Source organism: Phaseolus vulgaris, chromosome 2 (genome assembly GCF_051622355.1).
Source record: "Phaseolus vulgaris cultivar YP4 chromosome 2, ASM5162235v1, whole genome shotgun sequence".
Lineage (NCBI taxonomy): Eukaryota > Viridiplantae > Streptophyta > Magnoliopsida > Fabales > Fabaceae > Phaseolus > Phaseolus vulgaris.
In genome coordinates, this window is record NC_143499.1 from 9,098,917 (window position 1) to 9,124,414 (window position 25,498).

Here is a 25,498-nt window from a genome sequence, read left to right on the forward strand (position 1 = left end):
TACTTCAGAAGCCAGATGTAGCAGGGAGGATGGTTCGCTGGGCGGTAGAGTTGTCAGAGTTCGATATCCAATATGAACCCAGGGGGTCCATCAAAGGGACAGTATATGCTGACTTCGTGGCGGAACTTTCACCAGGAGGAGACCCCCAAGAAGTGGAGTTAGGGTCACAGTGGATGATCTCAGTGGATGGATCTTCCAACTAGCAAGGGAGTGGCGTTGGAATAATCTTGGAGGGGCCTAACGGAGTGTTGATCGAGCAGGCCTTACGCTTCGCCTTCAGGGCAAGCAACAACCAGGCGGAGTACGAAGCATTGATTGCTGGGATGCTTTTGGATAAAGAAATGGGTGCACAAAGCCTCCTGGCAAAGAATGACTCCCAGTTGGTCATAGGACAAGTAACAGGGGAGTACCAGGCAAAGGACCCACGGATGGTTTCCTACCTAAGGTATGTTGAGGTGTTGAAAAGTGCTTTCGCTGCGTTTAAGCTGGTGCATCTCCCTAGGGAGCAGAATGCCAGAGCTGACCTGCTTGCCAAGTTGGCCAGCTCAGGCAAGGGGGGAAGGGAAAGTACTGTAATACAAGAGACCCTCAAGACGCCGCGAAAGTTTGTTGCAGACAACAGGGTGGACGTTCTACACTTTAGTACAACAAGAGGAAAACCAAGGAGTCATCGCTCTTTGAGTCAAGATACGGCGAGGGAACCCTGTATCAGTACTTATGCAACCTCGCCAGAAGAAGAAAAAGGCGTACAGGTGTGTGCTTTAGAGGAAGGCGACACTTGGATGACCCCTTTCAGGCGATACCTGGCGGACGGAATCCTCCCAGCAGAGCCGGAAGAGGGCAAGAAGATTAAGAGGAACGCCGCAAGATACACATTAATAGATGGGATATTATTCAGACACGGGTTTACGCACCCCATCTTGACATGCGTGAGTGGCAACGAGTGCACCAGGATAATGGCTCAGCTCCACAAAGGTATTTGTGGGAGCCACGTGGGAGGAAGATCCCTGGCATCCAAGGTAATACGCGCAGGGTTTTTCTGGCCAACAATAAGAGAGGATTGCGTGCGATACACCCAGCATTGCAAGTAGTGTCAAATGCACGCTGATTGGCATAAGGCACCACCAGAAGAACTAAGATCCATATACAGCCCGTGGCCTTTTCATACTTGGGGAATTGATATCCTAGGCCCGTTCCCATTAGCGATAAGGTAGATGAAGTACTTGATCGTTGCCATCGAGTACTTCACCAAGTGGATAGAGGCCGAACCAGTGGCACATATCACTGCGCACAAGGTACAACACTTTGTTTGGAAGAACATTGTGTGTCGTTTTGGGGTGCCAATGCGTCTCATTTCAGACAATGGCACCCAGTTCGCGAGCCAACAGTTGGGGAAGCTATGTACGGAAGTAGGAATCAAGCAAGTGTTCGCATCAGTCGAACACCCCCAGACAAATGGGCAGGTCGAGTTAGCAAACAGAGTTTTAATAAGGGGTTTGAAATGCAGATTGGAGAAGGCTAAAGGGGCGTGGGCAGAAGAAGTACCAAGGATTGTATGGGCTTACCACACCACGCCTCAATCCTCCACCATGGAGACGCCTTTCAGCCTGGTGTATGGATAGGACGCCATGATCCCAGTGGAGATCAACGAAAGCTCGCCACGTTTCCTAGGTTTTCTGGCAGAAGAGTCCAACGAAGAAAGGAGGGTGAACCTGGACCTAATAGATGAAGCTAGAGAAGAGGCGAAAATTAAGGCTGAGGCTGTGAAGAGAAGAGTGGAGCGTCAGTACAGCTCCAAGGTGAAGCTGTGACAATTCCAGGTTGGTGACCTGGTCATGAGGAAAGCTCACCCTTACGAGTTAGAAAACATGTTGTCTCCTAAGTGGACTGGACCGTTCAGAGTAACCAAAGCCAAAGGGAATGGTTCGTATAAGTTAGAAATTCTAGAAGGGGGCCCCATCCCACGTAGTTGGAATGCGGCTAATTTAAAGTTTTATTTTAGTTGAAATTTTGTAAAGGGGACACTCTTTTTCCCTCCCGGGGTTTTTTAATGAGGTCACCCAAATAAAGAAAAGAAAAGTTTAAGATATTTCTGCCTTAGTTTTTCCCTTTCTTGTAAGATCAAAGCAACAGAGACAAAGATGAGGCGTCGCCCAGATAAGGCATCGCCAAGATAAGGCGTCGCCAAGGTAAGGCGCCGCCAAGATAAGGCGTCGCCTAGGTATGGCGTCGTCAAGATAAGGCGTTGCCAAGGTAAGGCGATGGCAAAAAATATAGCGCCACCAAGGTAAGGTGTCGCCAAGTTAGCGACGCCACCATAAGGCGTCACCAGAACAGGGCGTCGCCAGAAGAAGGCATCGCCAGATAAAGAAGCGGGAGTCAGATGCGAAGCAAGATAACAGGTATGTTGAGTACAAGTTAAAAATCCGGGAGCCCAATCCTTGAGCAGGGGTTAAGGGATTCCTTCGAGACGCCCCCTCCTCAAGTATGAATAGCTAGCCCCCGATACCAGATATCAGTATAAGTTGAAAAACCGGGCGTCTAGTCCTTGAGCAGGGGTTAAGGGATTCCTTCGGGACGCCCCCTTCTCAGGTATGGATAGCTAGCCCCGGTATCAGATGTTAGACATAAGTTAAAAACCCGGGCGCTTAGTCCTTGAGCAGGGGTTAAGGGATTCCTTCGGGACACCCCCTCCTCAGGTATGAATAGCTGGCCCCGATATCAGACGATCGATGTAAGCTAGAATCTGGGTGCCTAGTCCTTGAGTAGGGGTTAAGGGATTCCTTCAGGACGCCCCCTTCTCAGGTATGAACAGCTAGCCCCCGCGTTTGATGTTCATGGACGATATGGTACTATTGTATAGACCTCTCCGTGGGCGTGGGCACCAGAGCGCGACTTTTGTCCCAAAGTGTTTAGACACGTTGAGGACACCCAGAGCAGGTCTCTCCTCGAGAGTAGATACCCAATACAGGTGGGACAAGTCCCCCACGCCTTTGAGCGATGTCGAGGCCAAAAAAGAAGAGACTCCCCATTTAATCCTAAAGCGATGAGGTAAGTAAGAAGCAGGGCGAAGATTTTACAAGTTCAAAGGGAAAAAGAAACTCGAAAAGTAAGAAAGAGAAGCATAAAAGCATGAGTTATCAGAGACAAGGAAAATACGCAAAGTTAAAATCCTCCCTTGCCTTTGGGCAATGACGAGGCAGGCGACACCTTCATGAGGAAGATTCCTCGCACATAAAAGGCCAAGTGGGGTTCTAAGTGGAAAGATCAAGAGAAGGGTATGCATCGTGACTCAGAGGGGAAGGGTAAGAGAGAAGGTCACGTGCTACCTAAAGAGTTAAAGACAAGGCGAAGAAGCGATGCATCGAAAGTAAGTATCAATTACGCCTTTGATTTAGTAAAGCAAGCAATAAAACAGAGAAGCTACAAGTACATGAGGATGTAAAAATAAAGCTCGAATAAACATTTAAATGAAGCTAAGTGTTAGAATTACAGAGCAAGTGTTAGAAAATACAAATTTACAAATGAAGTTTAAATAAGTAAAGTTCAATCCCCAAGGTCGAGGGGAACGACCTTCTCATCGTCTATATGGTTAAGAGGGGTGTAGTTGCAGATGTCGATTCCCGGGTTTTCACAAGAAGCTTGAGCCAGAGCCTCCTTGAATCCCTCTGCAAAGGTATCGGCCATATTGTCAATAAGTTTCTCCTTTGCCTTCTCCAATTCTGCAATGGTGGAGTCTCGGGCATCTCGCAAGGAGGCCTTGTAGACCTCCTCCTGACACGCCCAGCTGCGGCATAAGTTCTCCTTCTCATCCTTCAGGGCAGCCACTTCCTATCGAGTTTGAAGCGCATGTGCCTCGACAGCTTTGGACTTAGCTTGGGCACGCCACTCAAGGGCCACGGCCAAGAAGGCACCCATGTAGTAAGGCATGCCCTCTGACCGTGGGGCGCCGGAAGGTTCCCCTGGCGACGTCTTGTCATTAAAACCCCTCATCAGTTGCATGATGGGAGGGGGAATTGCTATGAGTCCGGGGGTGGTTGCTAGGGCGGTTGGTGTTGGTGTTGTTGATGGTGGAGGTGGTGTTGGTATTGGTGCTGGTAAGGGCATGGACTCCACCACCCTCTCATCTTGGAATGATTGGCATAGGGGAGACGTGGCGCTAGGGGGATTGTCCCTCAGGGATCCCCCATGTGGAGGTGTAGGAGAGCGCGAGTGGACGACTCGGTTGGTCCTCCTTCTTTTGTAGGCAAGCCCCACATCCGAGTCATCATCCTCGGAGGAAACGGTGAGCACCCTCTTGCCTTTGTCAAAAGGGGCTATGGAGGGAGCGCTAGCTGCAGCCAGTGGGACTGCAGTGATGGGAAGGGGTGAGTGAGGTGTTTGGATTGTTGGGGCAGAGTGAGGTGTTTGGGCTGTGGAAGGTGTTTCTGATTAAAGAGGGGAATTTGGTGTTTGGTGGGGAGAGCTGGGTGTTCCAGAAGAGCGGGGTGGTAGTGATGGTGGTGATGAGTTGGAATTGAGGGGGGAAGTGATGGAGGCACCAGCCTTTGCAGACTACACGCCAAGGCGAGCCTTCAGAGACCTGGCCAATTCAACCCTTGTTGCAGAATCCATCACCAATGTTGCACCAAGACAAACAAGCAACAAAGGTTAGTTAGGGGGGAAGTATCAAATGTATATGGCGATACACGAAAGCATGGAATCAATATTTGAACTCAGAACCAGGCACATGATTCAATCCTACTGCTAAAGTAAATTTACAAAGCAACAACACGCATGGAGATTAGAACAGACAAACGTTGATCACAATAATCGGAGAGAAGCACGACTAAGAATCAGATATGAAGAAAAAGTAAAAGTCAAAACTCCCTACCGAAGTATGTAGAGAAGGCGTTGGCCTTAAATTTGCGTGAAATCAAGGTTGGGGTGTGGAAGATGACTTTCAGGCCAGCCAACGCGACGCAGACCTCCCTGTCAGCAGAGGCCAACTCATCCAGAGACTTGGGTTTGGTGGGATTGGGCTTCTCCGTCCAATATAAGGGAAAGCCATCCAGGGCTGTAGGGTCGTGCTTGGCGCAACACACCCTGAAGAAGTTGCCCTTCCAACCCTTGAAGGAGTTTTGGAAGAGGGTGAAGAGGATCCTGCCAGCAACCCTGGAAAAGCTCACCCAGAGACTTTTCCCTTACTTTTATACTTCGAAGAAGTGGAGGAAAACATCCACTGATGGTGGGATGCCCAAGTACCCACACAAGATTTGGAAGGCCCTTACGAAGGCCCAGCCGTTCGGATGTAGTTAGGCAGGGGCAACGTTGACCTCTGTGAGCAGCTCCCTCTCGAAGGGTGTGAATGGGAGGCGCAGACTAATGCGTTTGAATACCGCTTGATAGAGGAAGAAGAAAGGTTTTCCCCCATTGGACCTGTCGTCCACACAAACTGGCTCCCCAGGGGTGCCATGGCGAACAGAGATATGAGAATCGTGGGTTTTACAGAAGGAGTTAAAGTTGTACAACCCCAAGTCACCTAGGTGATTCTCTACGTCTTCAACAGTGGTCAGTTTGGTGCATTTGTTCTATAGCTCTTCAGAAGCCCATGAATAGAGGGCCTTGTAGTGAGCACTTGGGGGAGGGGGATTGGGAGTTATTTTTGTTCGCGCCATGGATTGAAGAAGAGCTGAAGAAAGAAGAAAAGGCAAAGGTTCAGCAAAGAAGGCTCGAAGAAGCAAAGGGGGGAGAAATCCCTAGAAAAATCCTACCCATGCGGAAAAGAGAAGAAAGGGGAAAAAACGAAGAAACAAGTAGAACACAGAAATGCAGAGAAAATAAACAGTCCCAGGCAGTTACAAGGGCAATACAGTAAAGAGAAGGAGTCATCGAAGAAGAAAAACCGTACCTTTGAGTGATCGGGTTAACGAAAGGCGGGGTGCAAAGAAAGAATGCAGAGAGAGTTTCGGAGAAGAAGGTGAACAGTATGAAAGAAATGAGAAGTGATGAAACAGTGCTCTAAGCGCGCATTTTTTGAAAGGTTATAACGTTAACTCGAAGAAGCCCTAACGACGCACACCCTCAGCCGTTAGATCGCACACGTGTCGAAGGATTAAGCGCTAACTTGAAGAGCAAAGGGCACCAAGCGCTGATCGTGCAATTAAGCCACGTGTGAAGAGATTAGAGCATGACCCAAAGCATCACCTTTCTCGCTCAGAGAATGTCGCATCGTCAGAGCACTCGAAGGTACGTCACATCAGCGGTACGGAGAATGTCACGTCAGCTGATCAGAGAATGACACGTCATCAGAATGCCACGTGGACAATAGGGCGAGGCCTTAGTCTTTTCGCTGAAAACAAGTTATCAGCTCAAGACTGGGGGGCTTGTGTACCGTCCTGGGGAGTTGACCAAAAAGTCAAAGTCAAAGTCAACACATGGTGGGACCGCTCGAGGGCCCCAAAGAAGGGAAGGAAAGTCAATAGGTTGACCACTTGGGGCATCACCCAAGAAAGGCGTCGCCTCGCAAAGGCGTCGCCCCAGAAAGGCGTCGCCTCGCAAAGGCATCGCCCAAGAAAGGCGTCGCCACTCTAAGGCATCGCCAGGTTAAGGCGTCACCAAGTTAAGAAATAGTCAAAGTTAAGACATCAACGGTGTTACCCCCCGATACCCATGGGCAGGAAAGACGATGGAGGGGGGGTAATACCATGAGGAAGTCTCGGGCCCCGGAGGCTCAGAACAGCAATGAAGAGAAAAGAAAGGTGGCTTCAAAGACATAAGTTCTAGTACCAGCAGGGGGTAACTTGACTCGTGAAGTACCCGCGCCACCCCTGGGAAACCCTGGGACAGATACGACGATGAGGAGGCCACGCCTAGGGGAGAACCACGTGCATGGTACGAGAGAAAGGTAGATACACTCCCAAGGTGAGTGACTAGAGGTTGGGGCGCATGAGTTGGCACCCAGGAAGTCACCCCACGCGCCAGAAGCACTTCGAGGAAAGAGGGCCCACACAATGGAATAACCCTAAGTTGGGTTGTGGCGCTGAGGGACCCTCTGCACAGAATAACGATCAAGTCAGAAGAGCACGTGGCAATAAGCATGTGCTTATTAAATGTTTATGTACCGATCGGGTAGTCGGAAGTGATGACGTGGCAGCAAGCGATAACATAGGCGCGTTGAGCGGAACACATGGCTGGCAGAAGGGAAGCACATCGGGAAGTCTATGAAGTCGCCAATTGTTAACTTGGCGTTCTCCGATCTCTAGTATGTATAACCGGCGGTCACCAAGCTTTTGTCATAGTCGCCGTGTGTGAGTCCTAGGAGATCAGATGGTTAGGGACCGCCGAGTGAGGCACATCGCCGTAAGATCAGGAAGGCTTGCTTAAGGCTTTCAAGAGGTACAGGCACGAAGGATGAGGTTATCAGATGATCATTCCCTAGCTAGAGGTCGAGGCAAGGGAACAGTTTCCCAGAACATGCATGATGCGCAAGTGAAACAGATCGTGATAGCGGCAGGCGAGACCACAGAGAAGGTGTGCATGGTGACACCCCGTACTCGCCACTTAGAAGAGATCACGCTCCAAGGGAGCTACGCACCGAGTTACTCCTTGCATGGGTAACTTAGTCGAATAGCTTGAAGAGTAGAGGTGACGCTCAAGTAGAAGGGGGCTCCAGATGGTGACACGTGTACAGCTGGATGCGAGCCACTTGTCCAGAGGTGTAACCATCAGGAGAGAGAAAGTGCTCAGGTATATAAGGAACTCTAACGAACTTCTGAGGTTCGCGCGTTTAGAACACTTCTTTACGTTTTTCAGAACACTTGAGTACGCTGAGAGAACATTTACACGGTTCCTTGAGTTTAGCTTTTCTCTCTTAATATTTGGTGATTCCGTCACTGACTTGAACGTCGGAGCGCGATCGCCCGCAGCGGCACCATTCTGTGTCTTTGTTTTCTTCAGGTTCTCGAGAGGTTTTGAGACGTGGAGATCGAAGGCTAGCGTGGTGCGAAGCTGATCGAGAGAAGATACCCTTTGACGTGGCAAGACTCTTGCACTCGAGTCAACCGGCAGGATCATCAGGCGCCCACCGTGGGGCCGTGTAAAGCGTGTTTCCCATCCACAGCGTGAGTTCTTGAAGTTTCTGCGGTTTTTGTGTGGTTGTGTGCTGGTGCAACCATTATCGGCGTTTTTCACCGTTCGTTCAAAGTTTCAATCGGTGGTTTGAGGTTTCTTACCGCTTATGTGAGTTTCAATCGGTGAATTGAAGTTTTTACCGTTCATTCGTGTTTATGACCGGTGAATCGGGAGTTCTGGAGGAGAAGCGGTAGGTTCGTGTCAAGGTTGCAAGTTTCTATGGAGGTTTTTGCTGTTGCGATTGTGTTCTTGGAAGTTCTCTGGAGTTTGAGAGTTTTGATCGATTGATTGCTGGATCGATTGTTTCATTGGTGAAGGTTTTGTCCGCTGAAGCTTGATCTGTTGATTTTTCATGAGAAAGATGAGAAGTACGCGTTCCAGTCCCGTTGTGCCAGCTGTTGCAGAAGGCGCCATGACCATGGCGCAAATGATGGAGATCATGCCCGCGTTGCAAGAAAATGTGGAGGCATCGCGCATAGAGCAGGCGAAGATGCATGAAGACCTGGTCGCCTCTCAGGCCAGGAATGAAGAGCTCAGCAAAGTCACTGAGGAGTTGCGTCAAGCTCTTCATGAGCAGAGAGGACGCACAACGGTGGAGGAAGTTGCACCGTCATCACCTCCGCGCGTTTTTCCGATGCCATTCGCTCAGGCGATCACGGACACGCCGATCTCTACGAGCGTAGTACCTGTGAAAGCTTCTTTCACCAGCGTGGAGGATCCTGAAGCACATCTCACTACGTTCCAGACGCAGATGATGCTGTCAAGAGGCTCAGATGCTGTCTATTGCAAGATGTTTGTGAGCACGCTCCAGGGAACAGCGCTAGAATGGTTCGTTAGCTTGCCTACAGGTCACATAACCAATTTCTAGCAGTTTTCGAAGCTTTTCGTCGACCAGTACATTGTGAACAAGGCGCCACCTAGGGTGTCTTATGACCTGTTCTGATGGAAGAGGCCCAAGCACAAGCCCACATGCAAGCCCACCAAAGGGTAGATTTGGGCCAACCATAGAGTTATGGCCAAGAGGATCCAAGAAGACGTTCTTTTACATGTTCAAATGCCATAAACTCTAGTGTAGAGTAGACTTTAATTTCTTGTCAAAATTAGCATAAGAACTTTATTTGTAATTTTCTTAGAATTAATTTTGGCACCTAAAACACCAACCTAGGTAAACTTAGAGTTTCTAAAAAAACCTCTAAATTTACCAAGGCCAGTCTAGAAAGCCCATGGAGGGGGTGAGCATAAAAACTAGACACACCCCTCCCCATGTGCTCATTTGTGCACCCATGTGCCATGTGCACCCATGTGCTTCACATTTACATTTCATTTGGCTAGCATTAGGGTTGCATTATGGTCCTCCTTAGCCTATTAAAGGAGGAGCCTACACCTTGTATTTTCAAGTTTATTGTGAGTAAAGTTATGCTGCCATTTTGTGCCAAGCTTTGCTTCTCCCTAGAATTTTAGGCTCTAAGCTTCATCTCCTTCACCTCTCCTTGGGTTGGCCGAACCTCCCTAGCTTCATACACATTATGCACCTTCAAGATCAACACCACTCTTAGGAGGATCTTGCTCACACACCTTCATAGGTTCCGCACCACTTTTTCTCACATGATTCAAGAAGACCTTCATGAAATGCCATCATTTGGTATCATGAGCTTGGGTTCTTCAAGATGAGTTGCTTTTGGTCTTTTCATTTCTAGTTCTTCTTTTATTTCATGTTGTTTATCTTTTCCATAATCGTCTTGCTGTTTTTTGCATTTTAATTTGTTTTTGGTGTGCTTTGTGGAAGATCCAACCGAAGCACTTTTGTTCAATTGATCTTGAACAAGTTCTTGTGCAAATTGTGATAGGATTCCATACACCTTTGAGTTGCTATTTTCTTTTAGGATTTTGAGTCTTTATTGCTTTCTTATTTGGTTCATATTATGCTTTTAAGTCTTTAGTTTCTGAATCTTATATGTTTTGTCAAGTCATGTTCATCCACAATGTCAACAATTCTTAGTAGTCCTTTATTTGGCTTGATTGTTTCTTGATTTTGGGTATCTTTAATTGCTTTGAATCTGCTGTTCTTTGATCTTTTGGTGCCTTTTTAATTTTAGTTTGAGTTCCTATTTGTGTTTAGATCCTACACAAATTCTATTTCACAAATTCTATTGTGTTTAAATTTTGGTATCTTGCTGTTTTTGTTTCCAGTTTCCAGAATCCACTGTTTCAAATTTTCTGTGCTGGCTGTTTTGTTCCAGAAAAATATTTTCACTCATAGGAAAATTTTGATTCTCTGGAATATGCAAGTTTGAAGTGTTATAGAAAGGAAAAAAAAAAAGAATTAGTCCAAAAGAATCAACAGAAAAAAAAATGATAAATCTTTTAAAATCAGTGTGCAAATCTGAGGCGCTACAACTAGCGTAACTGAACACCAAAATTGCAAAATTTATTAAAAAAAATTGGTGCATGCGTTTTGAGTGATTCCAAAGCCAGAATTTAGCTAAGATCTTGAATATCTTGCATATCAAATTTCAGAATCATATCTTAAAAACAAAGCTCAGCATAAATTGGGGAAAAACACGTTTCTGGCCCACAACATTTTCCAGTGGTGCTGTTTTTTTTATTTGGTCATCTAATTCTAGTGCCATTCTTAGGATTCTTTTGTGTGCCTACCTTTATTTTGGTACCTTTTATTTGCTTGCTTAATATTTCTTGGACCTCTTTCTAGTTGTCATAATCTAACTCCTTTTGGTGGTACTGTTTTATTCAATTAAATTGTTTCTTGCTTTTGTTCTTTGACCTCTAATTTGGTGCTGGAATTTATTTCTCCTTTGGTGCTTAATTGAATGGAAACTTGACTTGGGTAAGGTCTAGTCTTTTGATAGGTGCTGGAATTGGAGAATTAAAACCTTCATTCTAAGGGGAAACAAAGCCAAGGCCGAAACAAGCATTCTTGAAAAACACCACAAACACTTGGAGGATCAACAAGCAAAGACAACAAGGAAGTGCACTTAGCAAAAAGAGGATGAACAAAGGGAGTTTTTCTTAATTTCTTTGCAACTTAGTTTGTGTTAATTACCTCTTAATTACGATTTAGACGGTGAGTGTGTCTTCAAGGGCTCAAAGTATCCGAGAAGCCTCACCTAGGGCCGACTAGTATAGAATTCTTAATTAGCAATTGTTAAATTGTTTGTAATTGTCTTTTCTTTTGCTTAGTAGTGACGCTTCGCATGCTTATTTTTGTGTTAAACCGACTAGCTTTGTTGATTAGTTAGCATACATTTGTTTTCTTGCATTGAAAAAAAAAAGTTTTGATTTCTCAACTTAATTGTGTTCTAAGTAGTTTACTAAGAGGAAGTTTTGTGTGAAGACATTGAGGGATAGTTTTTGGCTAAGGCAAAGGCTTGGTACTTAAGTAGTCCTTTGTGACTCACCTCCCTTACCTGGAAGACTACCTTCTTTGACTTCCCTAAATTTTCTCAAGGTAAAATACTTCTACACACAAAGCTTTAGTCATGTCTTCTCACTCCTCTAAATCTCTTAAAAGTGAGGTGAAATCCTTGAAATCTCTTTTGAAACAACTTACTAAGGATATTATATCAATTTCATCTAAACAATTGGAGAATGAGATCAAAACTAATGAATTGACTAAAGCAAAGAATGAGAAGTCTCAATTTTCAAAAAAATTACATTCTCATGCATCTAACTCTAAACATCATGATTATCTTGGGGAAGAAAGTCTTAGGAAAAATGAATATCATCAACAATTCCCTAGGAGAGCTAGGAAAGAGAGACAAGAAAACCTAACCAACCATATCTCTCACACTCCAGCTAGAGAAATTCCATGTTTAGAATACCTTGGCAATGATCAATTAGCATCTCAATGTTTCAATGAAAGATCTATGATCTTAAGGGACAAAGATGAGAATAGTAGCCAAGAAAAAGAAGCTAGTGAGAGTGAAGAAAATGTAAAAATAGAAAAGCAAGAGAAAACCCTTGGAAAACAAAAGGCGTGGGAGAAGAGTGTTCCTTCCCACAAGGTCATTCAACAAGAAGGAAAAATTGAAAATACATTTGAAAATATACCTCTTGTTGAACAACCTAGCCTTACCTTTTGTAAAGGAACACTTGCAAGCCTAGAAAAAAAAGAAGAATCCTTAAAAAAGGCTTGCATAAATAAAAATATAGTAGATTATTTTACATACATGCCAAGATATCACCAAGTGAAGGTCAAGTCATCTATAGGCATCTACAAAGACAACTTTTTATGTAAAGTAGTGCCTAAAGAAACTTGTCATGTCTTATTGAGACAACCTTTGCAAAGAATTGAAATTTCCATGAACAAAGGTTGTATCAACGAGACTACCTTCACACATAAAAGAGAAATCCTTCATGAAGGAGAACTCATGGGTCAAATTAGAGTTGATAAAACTCTAGAGCTTTTAAAAGGAAAATTATTGTCACCCATGAGAAAAGATGTTCAAAGATATTACCCTAGATACATTCCGTGTTTTAAAAATACATCTAAGGCGATGTCTCATGAACTCTATACTCCTTCACCTTTTGCAAATGATCCTTGGGAAGACATAAACCTAAATTTCATATTAGATCTTCCTAGGACAACAAAAGGTTTTGATTTCATTTTCATGGACATGGATAAACTCTTCCTTAAAGAAGTGACAAGTCTTCATGATTTCTCTTCAAACTTAGTGTTGGATAGAGCTCCAAAATTTGAAAACCATCATTTGAGGATTCTCTTGGAAAAACTTGCAACTAAGTTGTCCTTTTCAAATTCTTATCATCCTCAAAAGAATGGTCAAAATAAAATTGAAAACATAGCTCTTGTTACTATGCCTAGAGAAATCATGAAAGCCAACCACAATTCTTGGGATGAGTATCCTTTTTCTATTGAGCATGCATACAATAGAGTAGTCCACAAGACTACTAATATTTCTACATTTGAAGTTGTATGTGAACATAGTCCTCTTTCTCTTTTTGCGTTGTTACCACTTTCTAAAGGAATTATGCCTAAGGACCCAGTAACCACTATTGAAAATTTTACAAAGCATGAGAGGATTAGAGAACACATGCAACCATCAAAAGAGAAATATTGTAAAAAGTTGCCAAAAACAAAAGAAAAACAAAAATGGCAACTTCATAAAATTGATTTGTATATAACTGCTTCAACTAACTCATTTGCTTTATTTGATAATTCCCCTAGGTGGACGTTTGATCCGGGAGGGCAAGCATAGTTGAAGAAGCAAGAGGCTGCTATCCGAGATCAAATCTCTAGATCTGAGAATAGATCTTCTCAAGGAGAAGGAGATGATGGACACCATCCAGCCACACCCATTCCCCTAGCCATGAAGAAGAAGAAGCAATGGATTTGAGGACAAATCCTTTTCAAGAGGGAGGGGATGATGGAAGAGGCCCAAGCACAAGCCCACATGCAAGCCCACCAAAGGGTAGATTTGGGCCAACCATAGAGTTATGGCTAAGAGGATCCAAGAAGACGTTCTTTTACATGTTCAAATGCCATAAACTCTAGTGTAGAGTAGACTTTAATTTCTTGTCAAAATTAGCATAGGAACTTTATTTGTAATTTTCTTAGAATTAATTTTGGCACCTAAAACACCAACCTGGGTAAACTTAGAGTTTCTAAAAAAACCTCTAAATTTACCAAGGCCAGTCTAGAAAGCCCATGGAGGGGGTGAGCATAAAAACTAGACACACCCCTCCCCATGTGCTCATTTGTGCACCCATGTGCCATGTGCACCCATGTGCTTCACATTTACATTTCATTTGGCTAGCATTAGGGTTGCATTATGGTCCTCCTTAACCTATAAAAGGAGGAGCCTACACCTTGTATTTTCAAGTTTATTGTGAGTAAAGTTATGCTGCCATTTTGTGCCAAGCTTTGCTTCTCCCTAGAATTCTAGGCTCTAAACTTCATCTCCTTCACCTCTCCTTGGGTTGGCCGAACCTCCCTAGCTTCATACACATCATGCACCTTCAAGATCAACACCACTCTTAGGAGGATCTTGCTCACACACCTTCATAGCTTCCGCACCACTTTTTCTCACATGATTCAAGAAGACCTTCATGAAATGCCATCATGTTCGACGTGAGGCAGTATCAGGGAGAGTCCCTCAGGGACTATTTGAATCGTTTTGGGGCACAGATGGTCCGCTCGCCTGCCAAAGACGAGGAGATGTTGGTATACGCCTTCAAAAAGGGCGTGCTGCCGGGACCTTTCTGTGAGGCGCTGATTAGGGCCCACCCCGCCACGTTTGCTGAGGTTCGGCGACTTGCTGTGGCCCACATCGCGACGAGAGTGAGGTCGCCGAGAAGAGAGGGAGCGTGGCCCCTGCTAGGCCACGAGCCCAGACTAGAATCCAGCCGCAGAGGGTGCTGGAGACGATGGTGGCTAAGAAGGATCAGAGGACTCGCAATCCTTATGATCCAAAGAAAAACAAGGGAAGGGGCCCAGGGCGCCCCAGGGAGTTCAATCGCCCACCAAGGTACAAGTTTGTCATGGGGTTGGCGGATTTGATCGCCATTCCCAACATAGCAGACAGGCTTAAAGCGCCTGAGAAAGTTGGCGACAAGGTGTTAGGACCAAAGCCAAACGCCTGGTGTGAGTTCCACCCGAGTTTTGGTCACACCCTTGATTCGTTTTTGGCCCTGGGTTACCAGCTCGACGACCTGGTCAAGAGTGGCTTCTTGAATGATTACCTGCTGGATAAGAGAACGGGGGGTGCGTTGAGCTCTCAGCCGGTGAGTGGTGAGGGTCAGCAGCATGAAGTGCCCACCCATGGCGAGATCCACACCATCGCTGGAGGCTTCTTAGGTGGTGGATGCACTGCGTCACAGCAAAAGAAGTATGCAAGGTCTGTGATGGCAGTGGATGTTTTCGAAGATCACTCGCCAGATGTGACATTACGTTCACAAAGTAGGATCTCAGGGACGTTGTGCCTCACGACAACGATCCCATAGTTGTCTCGCTAGTCACGGCGGGAAGGAAGGTCCATCGGGTGCTGGTGGACCAGGGAAGCTCGGCAGATGTGATGTTCTGGCCGACTTTCACCAAGTTGCAACTACCCCTTGACCAGCTAAGACCCTATGGAGGATGCTTATATGGGTTCACTGGCGATCAGGTGGAGGTCAGGGGGTACATTGAGCTGAGAACAACGTTCACGGATGAGGTGGCCTCGAGGACGGAGAAGATCAAGTACCTCGTTGTGAACACCCCCTCAGCGTATAACATTCTGTTGGGAAGGCCAACCCTCAACAGAATAGGAGCTGTGCCCTCAACCAGGCACGTGAAGGTTAAGTTACCATCAATGGAGGGGGTGGTGATCACCATCAGATCTGACCAGAATGAGGCGAAGAAGTGCTATGAAAATAGCCTCAAGAATAAAAGGTCAGTAAGTTACATCACCACGACGTCGCCTCCCGGTGTGAAGCCCAGGCCAACAAAATGGCGAGTTGTTGATGCGGCGATGGAAGTGGCCGCCGGAGGCGATGTCACCATGATAGACGCTAAGGTTGAGGGAAAGAGCGCCGGACGGGAAGAAGAAGCGAGAAACCGCCCAGAGGAAGCGAGGGAGTCGGGAATCGCCAGGGCGGTGATCGCCAGGGAAACCAGACCCAAACCCGTCGAGGAGTGGCTCAAGAGGGAGATCGGGGGCAAGGTATTCAAGTTGGGAAGATCTTTGGAAGGTGAGCTCCAAGACCAGATCGCCAAGGTGATAGAACGGCATCTGGATGCTTTTGCTGGTCTGCTTCAGACATGCTGGGAATTGACCCCGACTTCTTGTGTCACCATTTGGCAATGGACACACAGGTCAGACCAGTGCGACAGAGAAGAAGGAAGTTCAATGAGGAGAGAAGACAGGCGATTAGGGATGAAACGCAGAAGTTCCTCGCCGCAGGCCATATCAGGGAGGTCCAGTACCCTGAATGGTTAGCTAATGTCGTACTGGTGAAGAAGAGCAACGGGAAGTGGCGCATGTGCGTCGACTTCACAGAACTGAACAAGGCTTGTCCAAAGGATTCATACCCTTTGTCAAGCATAGATGCCCTGGTCGATAGCGCAGCAGGGTGCAAGTTGCTGAGCTTTCTGGACGCCTTCTCGGGGTATAACCAGATAAAGATGCATCCCATGGATAAAGAGAAGACCGCCTTCATGACTGAGAGATCGTGCTACTGCTACAAGGTGATGCCCTTCGGGCTGAAGAACGCAGGGGCCACGTACCAAAGGTTGATGGATAAGGTACTTGCACCGATGCTGGGAAGGAATGTGCAAGCGTACGTAGATGATATGGTTGTGACCTCGTTAGAGAAAAGCAAGCACGTCTCAGATCTGGAGGAGCTGTTTACCACGATTGCCAAGTTCAGATTAAAGCTAAACCCCGAGAAGTGCATTTTTGGCGTGGAAGCAGGGAAGTACTTGGGTTTCCTCTTAACTGGAAGAGGAATAGAGGCAAATCCTGATAAGTGTGCTGCCATCTTGGCGATGAGGAGCCCGGCTACCGTGAAGGAAGTGCAGCAGCTTACAGGTCGGATGGCCGCCCTGTCTCGTTTTGTGTCAGCTAGTGGAGAGAAAGGCCATCCGTATTTCCAATGCTTGAGGCGAAACAATAAGTTTGTCTGGTCGAAGGAATGCGAAGAAGCTTTCGTGAAGCTTAAGGAATATCTGGCGAGCCCGCCGGTTTTGTGCAAACCTTTGGTGGGAACCCCTCTCAGGTTGTATTTTGCTGTAACTGAGAGGGGGTGAGTGCGGTGCTCGCCCAAGATCAAGATCAGAAGCCTATTTATTTCGTCAGCAAGGTGTTGCAAGGCCCAGAAGTCAGGTATCAGGCCTTGGAGAAAGCTGCACTGGCGGTCGTATTTTCGGCGAGGAGGTTGCGCCACTATTTTCACAGTTTTACAGTGCTGGTAATGACCGACTTGCCTATCCAGAAAGTCTTGAAGAAGCCCGATGTAGCTGGGAGAATGGTGAAGTGGGCGGTGGAGCTGTCGGAGTTCGACATCAAGTACGAGCCCCGAGGACCGATCAAGGGGCAGATTTTCGTTGATTTCGTGGTCGAGCTCTCGTCGGAAGTGGCACGAGTTGAGGGGGACGACTTCCGTTGGGTACTTTCAGTGGACGGATCGTCCAACCAGCAGGGTAGCGGTGCTGGAGTCATTCTGGAAGGGCCCAACGGCGTGCTGATAGAACAGTCCCTGAGATTTGCTTTTAAAGCCAACAACAATCAAGCAAAATATGAGGCATTGATCGCCGGAATTTGGTTGGCTAAGGAGATGGGGGCTAGGGTGTTAATGGCCAAGAGTGACTCATTATTGGTAACGGGACAAGTAACAGGCAAGTTCCAGGCCAAGGATCCACAAATGGCGGCTTACTTGGAGTATGTGCAGGAGTTGAAGGGTTCCTTTGCCTCGTTTGAGGTGGTGCATGTGCCCAGAGAGCAAAATGCCCGAGCTGACTTGCTAGCCAAGCTCTCCAATTCGGGCAAGGGGGGTAGGCAGAGGACAGTTATCCAAGAAACTCTGAAGACGCCTAGAGCATTTGTGGCAGACCACCAGGTTCTTCAGATAAGCAAGTCAACGGAGAAAGCGGCGAGGAGTCACAGGTCCTTGACCCAGGAGACCTTGAGATCGCCGAGAATAAGAGCATATCAGGGGGAGAGGGTGAACGTGGCGCAGGTCTGCGCTACGCATAAGCCAGACACATGGATAACGCAATACCAGCGCTACCTGGCAGATGGCCTTCTCCCGCTGGATCCGACGGAGGCTAGGAAGATAAAGAAGAACTCCAGCAAGTTCACCATGATCGATGGCGAGCTGTACGGGTTTGGGTTTACACACCCACTCCTAGAATGTGTGCATGGAGAAAAATGCACTAAAATTATGGCCGAGCTCCATGAAGGTATATGTGGGAGTCACATCGGGGGACGAGCTCTGGCTGCAAGAACTCTCCGTGCAGGTTATTACTGCCCAACGATGAGGGAGGACTGCAAGAAGTATGCACAGTGTTGCAAACAATGTCAGCAGAACGCCGATTGGCACAAGGCGCCTCCAAAAGAGCTGAAGTCGATTTACAGCCCTTGGCCGTTTCACACTTGGGGAATTTACATTTTGGGACCTTTCCCATTGGCGGTCAGGCGGATGAAGTACTTGGTGGTGGCGATTGAATACTTCACCAAGTGGATCGAAGCGGAGCTAGTAGCCCAGATCACCGCACATAAGATCGAAGGTTTTGTGTGGAAGAATCTCGTGTGCCGGTTTGGTGTGCCTAAGCGCCTGGTGTCGGACAACAGAACTCAGTTTGCAAGTCACCTATTGAAGAAGCTATGCGAAGAGGTGGGAATACAACAGGTGTTTGCATCCGTCGAGCACCCACAGACAAATGGCCAAGTAGAGTCTGCCAATCGGGTGTTGCTGAGAGGTTTAAAGAGAAGGCTAAAGAAAGCTAAGGGATCGTGGGCTGAAGAGGTACACCGCATAGTTTGGGCTTACCATACCCCTGAGCAGTCAGGAACCCACGAGACCCCGTTTAGCTTGGTTTATGGATGTGATGTAATGATTCCAGTTGAAATCCAGGAGAGCTCGCCGAGATTCCAGAACTTTGTGGCAGAAGACTCGAATGAAGAAAGAAGGTTGAATCTGGATTTACTGGATGAGGTCAGGGAGGAGGCAAGAGTAAAAGCCGAGGCAGTAAAAAGGAGGATTGAGCGAAGATACAACTCCAGGTTAATGCCAAGGCAGTTTAGAGAGGGCGACCTGGTGATAAGGAAGGCCCATCAGTACGAGATGGAGAACAAGTTATCGCCTAAGTGGACGGGACCGTTCAGAATAACCGAGGTGCTCGGGAACGGCGCCTATCGCTTAGAGACGTTAGAAGGAGGGGCGATTCCTCGCACCTGGAACGCCACACACCTGAAGTTATATTACAATTAAAGCTTTGTAAGTAAAAACGAACATGAAGAGATTTACAAGCTTTCTGTTAAAACAGTTTTGAAGGGGGCACTCTTTTTTCCCTAAGGAGGGTTTTTAATGAGGCCACCCAATAAAGAAGAGTTTCCAAGCTTAAGTTTATGAGTTTGCATGCCTTTTATGTTGAAAGTTTTTAGAATCGAAAAAAGACCTTATTGCTCGTGCGTGATTTAAGGCAAGTTCAAAGTTATATCGCATGCTCTCAGTTAAAAGTTTTAAAGTCCCCATCGTCTTTCGGCGATTGGCGGCACCAGTTAAAAGTTTTAAAGTCCCCATCGTTTTTCGGCGATCGGCGGCAGTAGTTAAAGTTTTAAAGTCCTCATCGTCTTTCGGTGATCGGAGGCACCAGTGATAATTAAAGACCTCAACGCTCTCGTGCGTCCCGAGGCAAGAAGAGAAAAAGACCTCCTCGCCCTCGAGCGAGTGCAGGCGAGAAGAGAAAAAGACCTCCTCGCCCTCGAGCGAGTGCAGGCGAGAAAGAGAAAAAGTCCTCCTCGACTTGAGCGAGTGCAGGCAAGAGAAAGTCCTCCTCGACTTTGAGCAAGTGCAGGCAAGAGAAAGTCCTCCTCGACTTTGAGCGAGTGCAGGCAAGAAAAAGTCCTCCTCGACTTTGAGCGAGTGCAGGCAAGAAAAAGTCCTCCTCGACTTTGAGCGAGTGCAAGCAAGAAAAAGTCCTTCTCGCCTTTGAGCGAGTGCAGGCGAGAACAGAAGAAGACCTCCTCGCCGTTGAGTGAGAGCAGGCGAGAATAGAAGAACTCCTCCTCGCCTTTGAGCGAGTGCAAGCAAGAACAGATTGAAAGACCTCTCTGCATTAGCAGATAGAGGCAAGATTGAAAGTCCTCAGTGCATCCAGGGGGGAGGAGATGTACATCCTGGGCAAGTTGAGGCACCAGAAAAAGTCCTTCTCACCTCAGAGTGAGTTCAGGCAAGATGAACTGAAAAGTCAGGGGTGTTCGTGACCTTAAACGGTGGGGAAGGAAGGAAAACGCCTTTCCCCCTTTAAGTGAAACATCAATATTGACCTAGTAAGACCAGAGAAAGCTTCCACGCTTGTAGGCGGTGCGAAGACAGATAAAATCATTCTCGTCTTGAACGAGTTCAGGTACGGCGTGAAGGGTGAAAGAAGCTAAAAAGATAGCTAAGGTAGGTTCAAAGAGAACACCTCACTATCCAGCTCATTTCTCTGAAACTCAGGGAGGTAGAGAAGGATCCGAGAGGCGCCTCTACCCCCCAGATGAGGGAACAATGGTCAAGTTATGAAGGCAAGAGAGTTCACATCGCCAGAACCCTACGGCGATCAGAAGAATTCCAGGTGATGACAGGAATAAGGGCTCACTTTGCTGGGCAGATCAGGTAAACTGTATTGTGATACTAGTTTAAGTTAAAACCTGCTGCCTAGTAAGTAACTTATGTTAAAGTTTGTTGCCTTAAGTTCACAAGTTATATTAAATGTCATCGCTTGAAAGTTAATAGTTGCTCAAGTTCTACTTTGAGTTAACCGTTTGATAAATTGTTATGAAGTTAACAGTTTATTCAAGTTTGAAGCAGTGTGTGAAAGCAAGTAAAAGTAAGAAGCATTTAAAGAGAAGTATTAGAAAACAACTTCTCAACATTAAAAGTTATACAAAAGTGGCTATTCAAGTTTGAACACGAATGTGATCAAGTACATAAGTAGAAGAATTACATATAAAGTTTTTACAAAAGGAAAGGTGATGGAGGAAGGCAGCTAGTCTTCGGAGGGTACGATCTTCCCATCCACCACCTCGTTGAAGATTGACACCATAGAGAGGTCGAGCTCAAGGTATTGGCATGCATCCTGCTCCAGAGCGGCGTCGAACCCGACGGTGAGGACTTGGGCGGTGCTTTGCTCGAGCTCTTGTGCTTGTTTCTTCAGCTCTTCCTTTTCCTCACGAGCTCGAGCTAGGTCTTCAGCAGGCTTTTTGCCTTCGTCCCGAGCCTGGGCCAACTCTGCAACAATCTTCGTGGCCTCCTCTCGAGCTTTGGCGAGCTCAACAATGGCATCGTCCCTCTCCTTTTCAACTTTCCCAAGGAGCACCTCCCAATCCGCCGACCTTTTCTCAAGGTTTTCCATCTTGGTCGCATCCGCCTTCTTTGCAGCCTCCAAGTCCGCCACCTTGAGCCTGTAAGGGACAAGTTTGCTTTCCAAGTCGATCTTCTCTTGGACTTGGAGGTGCAGTTTCTGGCGCAGGTCGGAGGCCTCCTTGCGCGTGCTTCTTAGCTCCGCGTTCATGGCATCCTCCAGCCTTGAGTGCTCCAGCTCGGTCATCAGCAGGTTGCACAAGAGTTTGAAGGTGGAGGTGCTGGAGGAGTTTGGTGCTAACTTTCACCACCACCCTCTTGAGTTTGAAGGGCAAGGGGAGCTTCTTGGCGTGGTGGTGAGGTCGGAGACTCTGTTATGAGTATCAGCGAGTTATGAGCGACCTCATCTCCTCTTGGTGCGGCCCCGGCAATAGAAGTGGTTGAGGGAGGACCCTCTTCGACAAATACGAATGGCGTGGAGGCGCTTGGAGGGTTCTCTATGAAGTTGGGGTCGCTGCTTTCAACCATTGGGGGGTGCGGTGGGCAAGGGTGATGGCATTTTCATGAAGTTCTTCTTGAATCAATGTAGAGTATGGGGCGGAAGCAATGAATGAGAGTGAGCAAGATCCTCCTAAGAGTGGTGTTGATCTTGTAGGTGCATGATAAGTATGGGTATTGAGTGGTTCGGCCAGCTCAAGGGAAAAGATGAAGGAATTGAAGTTTAGAGCCTAGGATTCTAGGGAGAAGCAAAGTTGAGCACAAATGGGCAGCATAACTTTACTCACAATAAACTTGAAAATACAAGGTGTAGGCTCCTCCTTTTATAGGCTAAGGAGGACCATAATGCAACCCTAATGCTAGCCAAATGAAATGTAAATGTGAAGCACATGGGTGCACATGGCACATGGGTGCACAAATGAGCACATGGGGAGGGGTGTGTCTAGTTTTTATGCTCACCCCCTCCATGGGCTTTCTAGACCGGCCTTGGTAAATTTAGAGGTTTTTTTAGAAACTCTAAGTTTACCTAGGTTGGTGTTTTAGGTGCCAAAATTAACTCTAAGAAAATTACAAATAAAGTTCCTATGCTAATTTTGACAAGAAATTAAAGTCTACTCTACACTAGAGTTTATGGCATTTGAACATGTAAAAGAACGTCTTCTTGGATCCTCTTGGCCATAACTCTATGGTTGGCCCAAATCTACCCTTTGGTGGGCTTGCATGTGGGCTTGTGCTTGGGCCTCTTCCATCAAAGGGTGTTGCTTGGACTGGTGGTAGTAGAGTTGGAGGTGAGGGCGGTGTTGGTGTTTGGATTGCAGGTGGTGAAGAGGGGGCCACCCTTGTCCTCTTGGTAACGAGGCCATCCTCGGTGGTTTCTTTATCCTCTTCTTCCTCTTGCACCACTTGAGGAGCTTTCCTTTTTGGTTTCCTCAAGATCAGTTTTTTCCTTTGAGGGGCGAGTAGGACCCCGGAAGAGGTTGCACCTTGGGGAGGGGTTTTGCCTTGAGCGGCGGCGATCTCCACCACCGAGTTGGGCACGGTTTGGGAGCCTGCCGCGAGCTTATAAGACCGGGCGATCGCCCTCAGTTCTGCCAGTTTCCCTTTGCCCAACATATTATCTGCACAAAATAAGGGATAGGTAAGCAACCAAAACAGAAGCAAAAGACACAAGTATATTGATGCAGAGATAACACAAGCAGTACATGGATGAAAGATCGGAGTCAACACAGAATAATGAAATGCCAAAAATATAGTGGTGAAGACGCTAAGTTAATGTTAACTCAAAGTGAAAAACTTGGTGTTGGGGCAGGAGCTAACCTATGTGAGCTTCGAGTTGGTCCTCAAGGAACTCGAAGGTGATTATTGAGGCGGTGGGGAGGGTGATGTTGGCAGCAGCCACACTCTTCCAGAAGAGCCAGAGATCTTTGTCTAACTCCCCCATATTGTCAGGACTCCTTGGCCTCCTGAAGCTTTCTTTGGAGTCTTTGTTCCCCTTGTGTACCCAGTACAAGGGGAAGCCGTCGAGTAGGGAAGGGTCTTGGTCGTTTTGGCACACCTTGAAGAACTTCCCCTTCCAGTCTTTGTAAGATTGCTGGAAGACCGAGAGGATTGACCTCCCAGCGATCCCGTTCAAGCTAATCCAGAGGCGATCTCCAAGATTCTTGGCCTCGAACAGGAACAGAAAGACATCCACTAAAGCCGGCAGCCCCAAGTGTGCGCAGATGATTTGGAACGCCCTAACGAACACCCAGCTGTTGGGATGAAGCTGGGCAGGGGCGACGTTGAGCTCGGTCAGTAGCTCTCTCTCGAAGCGGGTAAAAGGAAGCCTAAGCTTCACTTTCTTGAAGAATGTCGTGTAGATAAAGCAGAACAACTCGCCGTTGTTCCCCTTATTATTCGCGCAGATCGGTTCCCCTGGGAGGCAGGGCAGCACGGTCATTTTGTTGTCGTGCTCTTTGTGGAAGGAGAGGTCGGATTGGTCTCCTTTCCGCAGTCGGTGCACGCCCAACTCGGTGTTTATTGAGGAGGTCTCTTTTAGCAAAGTTCGGGTGGCCCAAGGGTAAAGCTCCTTGTACTCTTGCGGAGGAAGGGAGGCTCCTCCGGCGACTGGTGGAGTTGCCTGAGTGGGATTGGCGTGAGAAGAGGTAGGCCTCTCAGCCTGATTAGAAGGAGCACCAGAGGCTCGTGATGGATTGCGCGCTGGTGGAGGATTTGCCCTAGGGGCAACCCTACGCGCTTGGGGTGGAGGGTTTCGCGATGAAGAAGAAGGGTTCGCGGTGGACTTCGTGTGAGCCATCGTAGGAACTGCAAAGGAAAGAGAAAGGGATGAAATGAGGATAACAGAGAACAACTCAATTGAGGACGAAGAAGACAGAGCGAACGAATAAGGGTTCGCTGGGATAAACGTTATGAAGGACGAAGCCCTAAGTTACGAGAAAAGGAGAAAAGGAAAAAACAGCCCACAACATATGCTTCAGACAGATAATGGATGATGCAAACCGATTGAAATGCAGCAAATATCCATAGAAGGAGTAAAAGGGTTACCTTTTTGTGATCTGATGAGCGTTGAAGAAAGTTGGAGATTGAGAGAGACGAGAAGCTTCGTGGTTCGCAGAGAAAATACTTAGAACGCTTGAGAGTGAAGAAAGATGATGGAACAGTGGAAGCGCAAAGGGTTTAAGGGTTTTTCGAACGTTTTCGGAAGCGCAAACTACAGTTGAAGACGACCGTTGATGAAGCCATGTGTCGACTGATGGAAAAAGAGGTTGGCGGAGCATCAGAAAAGCAGAGGGTACGGACATACGGAAATCTACACCAGAGCCACGTAGATCGATGATGACGTGACCTCTTAGTCTTTTCGCTGGTCAAGTCTCAGCTTAAGACTGTGGGGCTTGTGTACCGATCGGGTAGTCGGAAGTGATGACGTGGCAGCAAGCGATAACATAGGCGCGTTGAGCGGAACACATGGCTAGCAGAAGGGAAGCACATCGGGAAGTCTATGAAGTCGCCAATTGTTAACTTGGCGTTCTCCGATCTCTAGTATGTATAACCGGCGGTCACCAAGCTTTTGTCATAGTCGCCGTATGTGAGTCCTAGGAGATCAGATGGTTAGGGACCGCCGAGTGAGGCACATCGCCGTAAGATCAGGAAGGCTTGCTTAAGGCTTTCAAGAGGTACAGGCACGAAGGATGAGGTTATCAGATGATCATTCCCTAGCCAGAGGTCGAGGCAAGGGAACAGTTTCCCAGAACATGCATGATGCGCAAGTGAAGCAGATCGTGATAGCGGCAGGCGAGACCACAGAGAAGGTGTGCATGGTGACACCCCGTACTCGCCACTTAGAAGAGATCACGCTCCAAGGGAGCTACGCACCGAGTTACTCCTTGCATGGGTAACTTAGTCGAATAGCTTGAAGAGTAGAGGTGACGCTCAAGTAGAAGGGGGCTCCAGATGGTGACACGTGTACAGCTGGATGCGAGCCACTTGTTCAGAGGTGTAACCGTCAGGAGAGAGAAAGTGCTCAGGTATATAAGGAACTCTAACGAACTTCTGAGGTTCGCGCGTTTAGAACACTTCTTTACGTTTTTCAGAACACTTGAGTACGCTGAGAGAACATTTACACGGTTCCTTGAGTTTAGCTTTTCTCTCTTAATATTTGGTGATTCCGTCACTAACTTGAACGTCGGAGCGCGATCGGCCGCAGCGGCGCCATTCTGTGTCTTTGTTTTCTTCAGGTTCTCGAGAGGTTTTGAGACGTGGAGATCGAAGGCTAGCGTGGTGCGAAGCTGATCGAGAGAAGATACCCTTTGACGTGGCAAGACTCTTGCACTCGAGTCAACCGGCAGGATCAGTTTCAGTGAAAGTTTAC